Consider the following 12,003-nt stretch of genomic DNA (forward strand, 5'->3'; position numbering starts at 1 on the left):
ACATCGGCGCGAAACGTCACGCATGAAACTGCGGCCCGCCAAAAGGAAGAGGAAGTTTGCGCGAAAGGTTGCGCTGCCAATGCATGCGAGGGAAGAAGAGGAAGACGAGTCGGTGACATGGTGACATCTTGGAAGACACACATTGAATACAATGCAGCAAAGGGAGGTCGTGCGATGGGAATATTAAGCAAAATTAGTAATAGTCGCTTAGGTATGCGGAGAAATACTTTTATCTCAATGTATTGTATGTATATTCGCCCGGTGCTTGAGTTTGGGTGTGTGTTATACGCGGGGGCACCTGCCTACAAGATACATCGTCTGGTAGTCGTAGAGAGACAAGCCTTGAGACTATGCTTAGGTCTCCTCGAGTTTGTTTCAATCAAGATCTTGTATCTTGAAGCTAGGCTTCCCTCACTTGCGACCCGTTTTAAATTGTTAGCTACACAGGCATTTCTTAGGCTCTATGAATCGCCGGTAAGGCGCTTAAGAAACAGTTTTTATTGACTGTCCTGACTTGTTTTTTGGACAATACTGGCCGAGATTTCGTATACCCCAAATTCTGGTTATACAGCGCTTTCTAGATTATTTAGATGTTCAAATTGATGCTGTTCCTTTAATCAGTACCATTAACAATGCTATTAAATTACAGTTTGATGATATAATTCAGAAAAATTCAAAATTGATGCCGCTCAGTTTTTTAGAAGCTACATTAAGAGATTAGCTGGCACATACGCAAATGCAAGCAGTCATAGCGACTAATGCGTCACAAAGGGAAGAAAAATGTGGAATTGGTATTTTTTCTCCTGCCCTAGACTGGTCCTTTTCGCTTCGCCTTCCCGATTTTGTGCCCATATTTGAAGCAGAATTTTTTGCGATAATTCTAGCTCTCCGTAAGATAACTGCTTCAGTAAGAACCGTAATAAATTTAACAGATTCACTATCAGTATGTGCCTCCCTTACTGCAGATGAGAACTCGCATGCTCAGAGTGTTTTCAAAGCATTAGTTCCCTCGCATCTCAATCTGATCAAACTGGTCTGGGTTCCTGGACATAAGGGCATTTATATGAATGAAATGGCAGATGCGTTGGCCAAGTCATCTTTAAATGGGCCTGTTATTGATGTATTACCGGCATCAAAATTCTTGATAGGTGCTAGATTAAGAAGGAAACTACTGTTAGAGGGATTTTCTACACCTTCACTAACAGCCACACCAGAATTCAAGCACTTGTTATATCATTGGAATAGTAAAATATGTCAAACGCGAGGAACGAAAGTCGCAATCACTAGACTGCACTGTCAAGTTCCACAGCTGAATTTATATTTACACAGAGCTGGTCTGGCAGCCTCCCCTCATTGTCCTGTTTGTGGAGTAAATGAGTCAACTGAACATTATCTCATTTATTGTAATAGATTCTCTGCCTTACGTAAAAACACTTTAGGTGCCATTGGCCACCTTCTCGGAATAGATTTAAATGCTGAAAATGTGCTTTCTTTTGGGGCTTTGCGTCTAGGCCACAGCGACGGGAAGATGGTTGACGCATTGCAGGAGTTCGTCAAAAGTTCAAAGAGGTTTAAGTGTTGAAATCATTGTTCAGTAGATTTTGAAATTTCCAAATTCATATTAAATCAAATACGATGCTTTATTGCATTACACTACAGGTTATTTACAATTCAACCATCAAATTTGTGTTGTTGCATCTTTATTTTATTTTTCGTAAATGGATTAATTTTAATCTGTTATTAAAGAAGAAATTGATGAAAACTATCCGGTTCTTGGCCAATCCCCCAGCGTGGGTATGCGCCACATCGTTAAGGATCTTGACTTGACTTGACTTGACATGGTGACAGGTACGAGCACCGAACATGACGACGTAGCGCCGACAGTCGACCGTTCCTGCAGTAGCTGGCGCTTAATTTCGATTGCACGTCCTGTGAGAGGGGATTGGCCACATTCATCCCCTTTGGTTCTTTATTTGCGGTAGAATTTCTTTTTGCTGATTTTTCAGGAGCCATCAATGCCGGTCTCTGGTCCCGGCCGGGGCTCGCCCTGGTCGGCCAGTCGCCCCGCTGAATTGGTACCACTGGAGTGTTTCCTCAAGAACAGCGTAAGCAGTTTGTCTGTCGCGCTTGTTCCCACTGATGGTGGAGCCTGTCAGCTGAGTGAAACGGAGGTATTTCAAGAAGAGCTCCGCAACATAACCGTGCATTTTCTGGACATCTCGAAGGGGAGGCGTTTGGGCAAGACTGGCATACTATGCAGGTCTTCAAATATTCAATGCTTAACGGACATGCTAGCCACCATGAGATTTGCGTTCATTGCTGTTCGCGCTTTTATCCCCCTCATCTTGCTTGCGTGAAAGGCATTGTTCGTGGTGTTCCAACTAACATTAGTCCTGAAACATTCTTAAAGATAGTCTCTCCGGCTGGCGTGATATCTGTCTACGGATGCACCATACCTGTAGGTGATACGCGAGTCCCTACTGAAAGCGTCATTGTTACCTTTGCTGGTCTCACACGCCCCTCTGAGCTGAAGGCCTGGCCTTATCTATTCCGTTAGAGGCATTGACACGTCGCCCACTGCAATGCCATAACTGCTGGCGATTCGTACATAGCGCTAATGCTTGCAGGTCCTCATTGAGATGTGCGAATTGTAATGGGGCACATGCCGCATCAAATTGTCAGGTAGACAACTGCAGGTGTTGCCTATGTGATGGAGTACACACAGCCACGGACAATAGCTGCCCTGCTCGAGAACGTGAAACACAAATTCTATATATAATGGAGAAACGCCGTTGTTCTCGGTCTGAGGCAACATCTTTCATTAAAGAGCGAGAAGTGGGGTACGCTGCTACGTCACGCCAGTGTGAGTCAATTGAAGCGACGGTCGCTTCCGCAGTGTCGGCAGTGACAGATAAGGCCATGGCGATAATTATGGAACGGCTTTTCAACACCTTTGCTGAAGGTCTGACAGAGATGCTCGCCACCAGGTTAAAGAGCCTTATTCCCTCCTTCGCTGCACACACTGTCACGGTCCAGGGTGAAGCTGAGCATCTCGACAATGAACAAAATAATCGGTGTCAAGAAGATGTTTTGCCCCTGAAACGCTCGTCAGCGCTCAGTCGCCGACCCCTGTGGGGCCCAGTGGGTCGTTTGGTGACATGAGGCTTAGTAATATAATTCATAAACGACGCAATGCTCCATTGTCTCCAACCAGTTTGCCAATGTCGAAACCAAAAAAAGTTATTACTAATACCAACAACGAGCAGGACGTTTTGCGTTCTGTAGTCGAGTCAACTATATTAAGTCCATCATAGCGCCTGTAAAAGTTCTCCAGTGGAATTATCGTTCCGTATCTTCCGCTTACATAGATCTTATTTATCTCATACAGCAAACAAATCCTAATGTAATTTTACTTCAAGAGTCTTGGCTTTCAGTAAACCAAGCATTTACTCTGAAATATTTTTGAACTTTTAGACTGGATCGGCCAGGTAGAGGAGGTAGATTATTGGCCCTAATATCTTGTAGGCTCGTGTGCTCAGATTTGGGCGCACGTTAAAGAATCCCAGGTGGTCGAAATTTCCGGAGCCCTCCACTACGGCGTCTCTCATAAGCATATAGTGGTTTTAGGACGTTAAACCCCACATATCATCATGGCCCTAATATCTTCAAAAATGTGTCATCATGTTACTGTAACTTGAACATATTTGTCCGGATTGTGAATCGTTAGGAATAGATTGTTTGCTACCTGACTCCAACAGGATTACAGTGATTAATGCATACTTTCCGAATGGAGTAAGACGCACAGATCACCTAGATTGTGTTATCAAGAATTCTTCGTCAAATTCAATTTTATTGGCTGGGTATTTTAGCTCGCATCACACTTCTTGTGGGCTTAAAACAGATGGCTGTGGCAAAAGATTGTGGAATTGGTTGCAGGATTATAATTTTCGTTGTCATAACTCTGGACAAGTTACCTTTCCACGCGGGATAAGGTCATCAACATTACACATTTTCGTGTGGTCAGTTTATAATTTCAGCGTTGGAAACGTTTGATAATGGGACGAGTAGCGATCATGTACCAATTACCTATGAAATAATGCTGCCACAACTCACCTCTGCTATCCGGCAACAACGGTTCACCAACTATAAAATTTATAAAACTCCGCACTCTCGTCATTGAGAGGATGCGTCGGAGAGCAACAAGCTGCTTCAGTCGTAAAGTGTCTAAGTGACTCTGTCCAGCCGGCAGAGTTTTCTGTTAAGTACGGCAGCACACCGACAAATTCAGCTTGATGGAATGAAGATTGTACGCTTGCGTATAGGCGACGTAAGGCTGCTTGGAAACGTTTACGCCACAACCATACTCCGAAAAATTGGGTTGACTATAAATTCCACGCAGCGCTGTTTAAACGTACAGTTGCTATAGCTAAAGATAAACACGATTCTGACTTACATTCGCGTTTATCAAAACCTGATAAGAGATCTGCCCTTTACAGGTTTCTACGGAACAAAAAATCGACGCAGGTACCAGCATATTCGCATTCAGTAGTGCTGTCTCCTAAAGAGACAACAGATTTGTTAAAGGGCATCGCGAAAGGACTTGAAGCGCGTTTCGCTTCGTCATGCTTGAAACCTGTGACATTCAAAAGCGCAACCTCGGACTTTCGGGAAGTCACTATGGCGGAACTGGCAGATGTCATACTAGCTGTAAATCAAGTGACTCCCGGTCCAGATCAGATTACAAACGCTATGATTAAATAGATATTTAAATCCCATCCCGATGAGCTTTTGAATATTGTTAACTGCTCCTTACAGCACACATGGATTCCAAGCGCATGCGAAATTGCTAAAGTTGTGTTGCTGCGAAAAAATCAAAGCCTCGGATATGTCCTGGATAACATTCGGCTAATTTCGCTTACTTCAAACCTAGTTAAAATAATTGAAAAAAAAATTCTTCATAGAAGGCTCAGTGAATTCATCACTCGTCAGGACATACTTTCACCAAGGTAAGTAGGATTCAGACAGGGGTGCTCTATATGGTCGGCTCATGTTGATTTGGAAAGCCGAATTCACCTTTCAAAAGTATCTGGTGAGCTTTCTGCATTAGTCACGTTAGATATCGCAAAAGTCTACGATAGTGTGGAACACAGTACATTAATTTCAAGATTAGTGGGATGTGAGGTGCCCAAGTACATTATATCTTGGGTTCAGGAGTTTCTCTTTGAGGGACAATTCTTTTGTTGCCTCAAAGAGAAACTCCTGATATTCTGCCTCATATGAGCCTCATATGAGCAAACAAGAGGTGTTCCGCAAGGATCAGTCCTGTCACCTCTTTTATTTAATATATTATCATCCATTCCCGTTCATAAAATGTTCATCTTTACGTCTACGCCGACAATATTGCTTTTTTCTCATCATCCCTAGATATCAATTGTTTGTATCAAATCTTAGTCATATTTGAGTGAGCTTGAGGTATGGCTTGGCGGGCTGTCTTTTTCACTTAATGTTAGCAAATGTGCTCTGCTTGTATTCCCTCTATCCGTTCCCGTATTTCTTTCACTGCATTATCGAAATGATCTGATTCCACAAGTAACAGCACTAAAATATTGCCACAAGGCAGTAGTGGGATTGGGGCATAAAGCGGTAGAGGGTCCCTGCCTGAAAGAAAAAGACTACGAAGTGGATAGGTGCCTCTGTTTTGGGAAATTGCCACAGAGATGCATTTGATGCGGTGTGTAATTTTATTCAAGACTCTAAACGTTTTTCAGCATAAAGCCCACGTTAACAGGTACTAAAAAAACCGCGTCGAAAAGTAATTTTTCAAATCTGGATAAATCCGTGACATACCAAATTAATCGGGTTTGGCAAAACCAGCTGTCTGGTCGGCTCCCAAAATCAAATTATAGCTATTAGTGTCTACTTTCTTGTTGATTCTTTTTTCTCACTATCTAAATGTTTGGTTTCTTTTTTTTAACATGCTGCCTTCACTATACAAATCCCCCCCCCCCCTTTTTTTCGTTGTAAGCAATAATGCAGTTATCGTCCGTATGAGACTATATGTTCTCTTGGCCAATCCCCCAGAGTGGGTACGAGCCATGGATTAGAGGCTACAAACAAACAAACAAACTGGACCCAGCCCGCCAGTGTGCCAGGCATTGTCGTCGCGTGTAATCGTCGTAAATATCTGCAAATATACGTTTCCTTGTAAGATTATTAGTGGAGGTTCGGGGTACGCCTACCTGGCTTTCCCGGCAAACCAACACAGAACTTCGGAGTGGTCGCCACCTTCATTTTCCTGCAATGGCTCAACAGGCCCACCCACAAGAGCAACAGCAGCCGCAACAGCAGCAGCAGCAGCTGCCTCCTCTGATTCTCCTGCCTCCACGAGACCCCGGAACCTTCTCGGGCACAGGCAAGGACAAGATGAATGTTGAAGATTGGGTCGCATTGTACGAGCGCGTGAGCGAATACTATAGGTGGGACTCTACGTTGATGCTGGCCAACGTTGTATTTTACTTGCGGGATACGGCGCTCACCTGGTATGAGACGCATGAGCCGGAGTTGACCAGCTGGGACGTTTGCAAACTGAAGCTTGTCGAGTTTTTCAGCAGGCCATTTGGGCGACAGCATGCCGCGAGGAAAGACCTGGAATGTCGCGTGCAGACATCGACGGAATCATATGTATCTTACATACAGGACGTATTGGGCGGGCCTCTGTCGAAAGGTGGACGAGAACATGAGCGAAACGGACAAAATCGCTCACAGATTAAAGGGAATTGCCGATGACGCCTTCAATCTGTTGATCGTTAAAGATTGTGCCACCGTCGACGCAGTTGTGAAGGAATGTCAGCGCTTCGAGCACGCCAAGAACCGTCGCATAATCCGCCAGTTTGCGCGTCTGCCTAATACTGCAGCCACTTCGACCTGCGAAGACAGCCCCAAGTTCACGCAAGCTACATCGTCCGAAAATGTCACCCGAATCGTTCGCCGCGAACTCGAAGCAATGGCTCCTGCAACCATCGCCTCCTACGGTCCTCAAGACAACGCATCCACCATCTCCCTCATCCAAACCATCGTTCAACAAGAAATAGCAAATCTCGGCATCGCACCTGTTTGCGCTGTTCGCACTACCGAAAGCTCGGCTTCTGTTAACCAGATTCCGGTGTACCCTTCACGCTACCATTCCCGCTACCGGAACCCTGCTGAATGGAGAACGTCGGATGATAGACCGATCTGCCTTCACTGCTCTCGCGCCGGCCACATTGCACGCTACTGTCGCAATCGTTGGACGTCCAATTCATCTCGGAACACTGGGACATGGCGTCGCTTTGAAGGCAATTCTCGCCGCTTTTCTACTCCGTACGATCCACAACCTGCTCCTACTAACGTTCAGGGCCGAAGGTTCAGCTGGTCACCATCACCACAAGGCCGCCGATATCTCTCGCCGATGATTTCTCTATCCAGGTCCCCTGCACGACCTGGGCCCTCAAGCTCGGGAAACTAGACCATGCAGCTCCCGGAGGTGACGCTGCATTAACGACCCGTTCGGCAAATCCTGTGTTGACGATTCCTACACGCCGCAATAATTTGGACCTTTTGGTGGATGATGTTACCGTTACAGCCCTCATAGACACTGGCGCACAAATTTCAGTGATGAGCGCTGCTCTCTGTATTAAACTGCGAAAGTGATCACGCCTCCTATTAAGTTTGCAGTAATGCTTGCCGATGGGAGCACATCTACCGTTCTCGGCATGTGCACCTCTCGCGTGTGTATTGCTGGGCGCCAGACCGTCGTATTGTTCACCGTGCTTGAGCAGCGCCCACATGACGTGATTCTTGGTCTCGACTTTCTCTCTGCGCACTCCGCCCTTATCGACTGCTCGACGGGTCTTCTTCAGTTGGAACTGCGTTTTGACGCCGCTATTGCCCGTGATGCTCAAAGTAGCCTTTGTGCCACCGAGTTCCTGCATCTTCCGCCGCAAGCCGCGACTTACGTGCAGCTAGTGTGTGATCCGCCTGTGCGCGATGGTGAATATGTCGTTTCACCTATTACCGACGTTGTGCTAAAGCATTCCATTGCTGTCCCGCACACCGTGGTGAGAGTGCGCCACAACCAGACCCATCTGTCTCTTTTGAACTTTGGTTTCTCCGCGCACGTGCCGCCTGCTGGTATTAAACTAGGCGTCATGTCGTCGTTGCAAGAGTGTGATATTTCTGAACTGTCGGCTCAGCAACCTACTCCGCACGTCAACTTGCTCACTGTGCCCAACCTGTCAAGCATTGACATTGCCAAAATGATAGCGCCAGATCTTTCGTCCTTCGAAGCACAAGACCTCCACCATCTGTTGACATCCTATGCGGACATATTCGATCTTGACAACCGCCCTTTCGGCCAGACATCAGTTGTGACCCATCACATCAACACCGGCGATGCCAACCCAATTCATCGCCGCCCTTACCGCGTCTCCGCTGCCGAACGCTCTGTCATCCAGAAAGAGGTCGATAAAATGCTCGCCAAAGGCGTCGTCGAACACTACTCTAGTCCGTGGGCATCCCCGGTCGTGCTTGTCAAGAGGAAGGACAACACATGGCGGTTTTGCGTCGACTATAGACATCTCAACAAGGTCACTAAGGACGTTTACCCCTTACCAAGAATAGATGACGCCCTTGACTGCCTTCATGGCGCAAAGTTTTTCTCGTCCATTGACCTTCGATCTGGTTATTGGCAGATCGCTGTTGACCCATGGGACCGAGAAAAAACAGCATTTGTAACCCCCGATGGGTTATATCAATTTAAAGTAATGCCGTTAGGGCTTTGTAATGTGCCGGCCACCTTTGAGCGCGTGATGGATTCCCTTCTGCGCGGCTTCAAATGGCGCACTTGCTTATGCTACTTAGATGATATAATTGTTTTTTCACCGATGTTCGCATGCCATCTTGAGCGACTGTCCAGTATTCTCCAAGTATTCCGCAACGCTGGTCTCCAGCTGAACTCCTCCAAATGCCGTTTCGGCCGTCGCGAAATAACTGTACTTGATCACCTCGTTAACGCATCTGGGGTACAGCCCAATCCGGACAAAATTCGCGCAGTGACTCAATTTCCCGTGCCCTCTTCTCCTAAGGGTGTCCGGAGCTTCCTTGGTTTGTGCTCATATTTTCGCCACTTCATCTGGAATTTCGCCGATATTGCGCGGCCTCTCACCGAGCTTCTTAAAAAAGACGTCCCATTTACTTCGAATTCGCCTCAACGTGCTGTATTTTTGGCGCTCATTGCCGCCCTCACGACTACGCCAATATTAGCCCGCTTCGATCAGACCGCACCGACAGAAGTTCTTACTGACGCGAGTGGCCACGGAATTGGTGCTGTTTTAGCTGAGCGTCAGCATAAACGTGACTGCGTCATTGCCTACGCCAGCCGCCTTTTGTCCCCTGCCGAGAAGAACTATTCCATCACCGAAAGAGAGTGTCTTGCTCTTGTTTGGGCTGTCGCTAAATTTTGCCCGTAACTGTTCGGCCGCAGTTTACTGTTGTAACCCATCATCATGCGCTCTTCTGGCTTTCGTCGCTCAAGGGTCCCACGGGACGTCTCGGTCGTTGGTCTCTCCGCCTCCAAGAATACACCTTTTCGGTCGTGTATTAATCTGGTCACCTCCATCAAGACGCCGACTGCCTGTCACGATATCCAGTGGATCCACCAGACGCCACAGAAAGAGCTACGGAGGCTTGCGTCTTATCAATATCAGACTTCCTTGATATCGCTTCTGAGCAACGCCGCGACCCGGATTTACTTCCCATCATAGAAATCCGGAGTTCCGCTACTACAACCACTTCTCTGAACTTGTATTTCCTTCATGAAAGTGTTCTCTACCGCCACAACATGCGCCCTAATGGTCCTGACCACCTTCTCGTCATGCCTTCCCATTTGCGTGTAGATGTTCTCCGACAGCTTCACGATGAACCTGCTGCTGGTCACCTGAGAGTCACCCGCACTTATGATCGCGTCCGGCACCGTTTTTTCTGGCCACGCCTATATCGCTCTGTGCAAAAGTATGTCGCCAGCTGCGACCTTTGTCAACGTCGAAAACGACCAACATCGCTTCCAGCTGGCCTTCTTAACCTTATTGAGATCCCTGCTGAACCATTCTACCGCGTAGGGCTCGACCTTCTCGGGCCATTTCCCACTTCTGCATCCAGGAACAAATGGGTTGCCGTGGCGACCGACTACGCGACACGTTACGCGATCACCCGCGCTCTTCCAACCAGCTGCGCTACCGATGTCGCCGACTTTCTACTGCATGACATCATATTGCATCACGGCGCTTTTCGACAGCTCGTTACTAACCAAGGCCGATACTTTTTATCTCGCGTCGTCTAGGATATCGTACGTTCCTGTTCCACGAACCACAAGTTCACAACGGCATACCATCCACAAACTAATGGACTTACAGAGCGCCTGAATCGTACTATCACGGACATGTTGTCAATGTATGTTTCTCCAGACCACCGTGACTGGGACGCAACGTTACCCTACGTCACCTTCGCTTACAACTCCTCCAGACATGACACCGCAGGCTATTCCCCGTTCTACCTTCTTTATGGACGGTAACCCTCTCTGCCTCTTGATACACTCCTTCCCACTGGTTCAAGCTCCCCTGCCACATACGTCCGCGATGCCATAGAGCGAGCCGACGCAGCACGACAGATTGCCCGAGAACAACTCATATTTTCTCAAGCCTCTCAGAAAGATCAATACGATCGTCACTACCACGAAGTTTCGTATGCACCAGGTTTTCTCGTACTCTTGTGGACCCCATGTCGTCACATCGGCCTCTCAGAAAAACTTTTATTTCGCTATGACGGACCATACAAAGTCCTGCGCAAGATCACCAACCTCACCTACGAGATACAGCGAGTCGTCGACGAAGCGCACTCAATGCCACCACCATCCACTCTTGTGCACGTCGTAAGACTGAAGCCTTATGTGTCACCGAACACTCCCCTTTCGTGACAAGCGCCGGGTAGGCGCTTTAACGTCGCGGGGCAGTGCCACAAGGCAGTAGTGGGATTGGGGCATAAAGCGGTAGAGGGTCCCTGCCTGAAAGAAAAAGACTACGAAGTGGATAGAGACTGGTCCCAGCCCGCCAGTGTGCCAGGCATTGTCGTCGCGTGTAATCGTCGTAAATATCTGCAAATATACGTTTCCTTGTAAGAATATCTTGGCAGTGTTTACGTGAACAATTTAAATTGGCAGCAACAAATAGAATCAAACACCCGTAAAGCAGAAAGCGCCCTAGGATTGCTACGCCGGTTTTGCAATAAGAATTCAGGGATGCGCAGAAATACGTTACTTATGATATACAAACTTTACGTACGCCAAATTCTGGAGTTTGGTTGCGTTCTGCTTTCCGGAAGTGTCGAGTACAGATTAAGACCTCTTATATTGCTGGAAAGGCAAGCTCTGCGGCTGTGTCTCAGGCTACCAATAGGTGTGTTGCGAACGTGCTTTATTTGGAAGCTCGAATCATTCCACTTAATGCAAGATTTCGACAGCTTACCGTGCAAACATTTTTAAAACTCTACGATGCGCCCATCTCCTGTTCACAGACAGTTTTCATCAAATATCCCGTTTCTTTCTTTAAACACCCGGGGTGTCGTTATTAAAGACCCAAGCCAATTTCGTCGAGTCTCTGTTATCAAATCTTCACTTTTCCCTCCAGCATTTAACTCCCCAAACCCTATGCTCGGTGCCAGTTGACTTAATTTTCGATGATATTTTTCCGAAAAATGCCAAGTTACTTCCAAAGCATGTTCTGGAGGGCCTCCTTCAAGACCATCTCAGTCATTTTCCGAATTACGTAGTAATTTCGACGGATGCAACGCAAAATCTTCAGAAGGCTGGAGTATATATTTTTTTCTCATCGGCCTAATTGGTCTTTGGCGCTCCGATTGCCTGACTTCAGACCAATTTATCCCGCAGAATTTCTGACTATTACATTGACTCTT

The sequence above is a fragment of the Rhipicephalus microplus genome, chromosome 5 (genome assembly GCF_043290135.1).
Source record: "Rhipicephalus microplus isolate Deutch F79 chromosome 5, USDA_Rmic, whole genome shotgun sequence".
Taxonomy (NCBI): domain Eukaryota; kingdom Metazoa; phylum Arthropoda; class Arachnida; order Ixodida; family Ixodidae; genus Rhipicephalus; species Rhipicephalus microplus.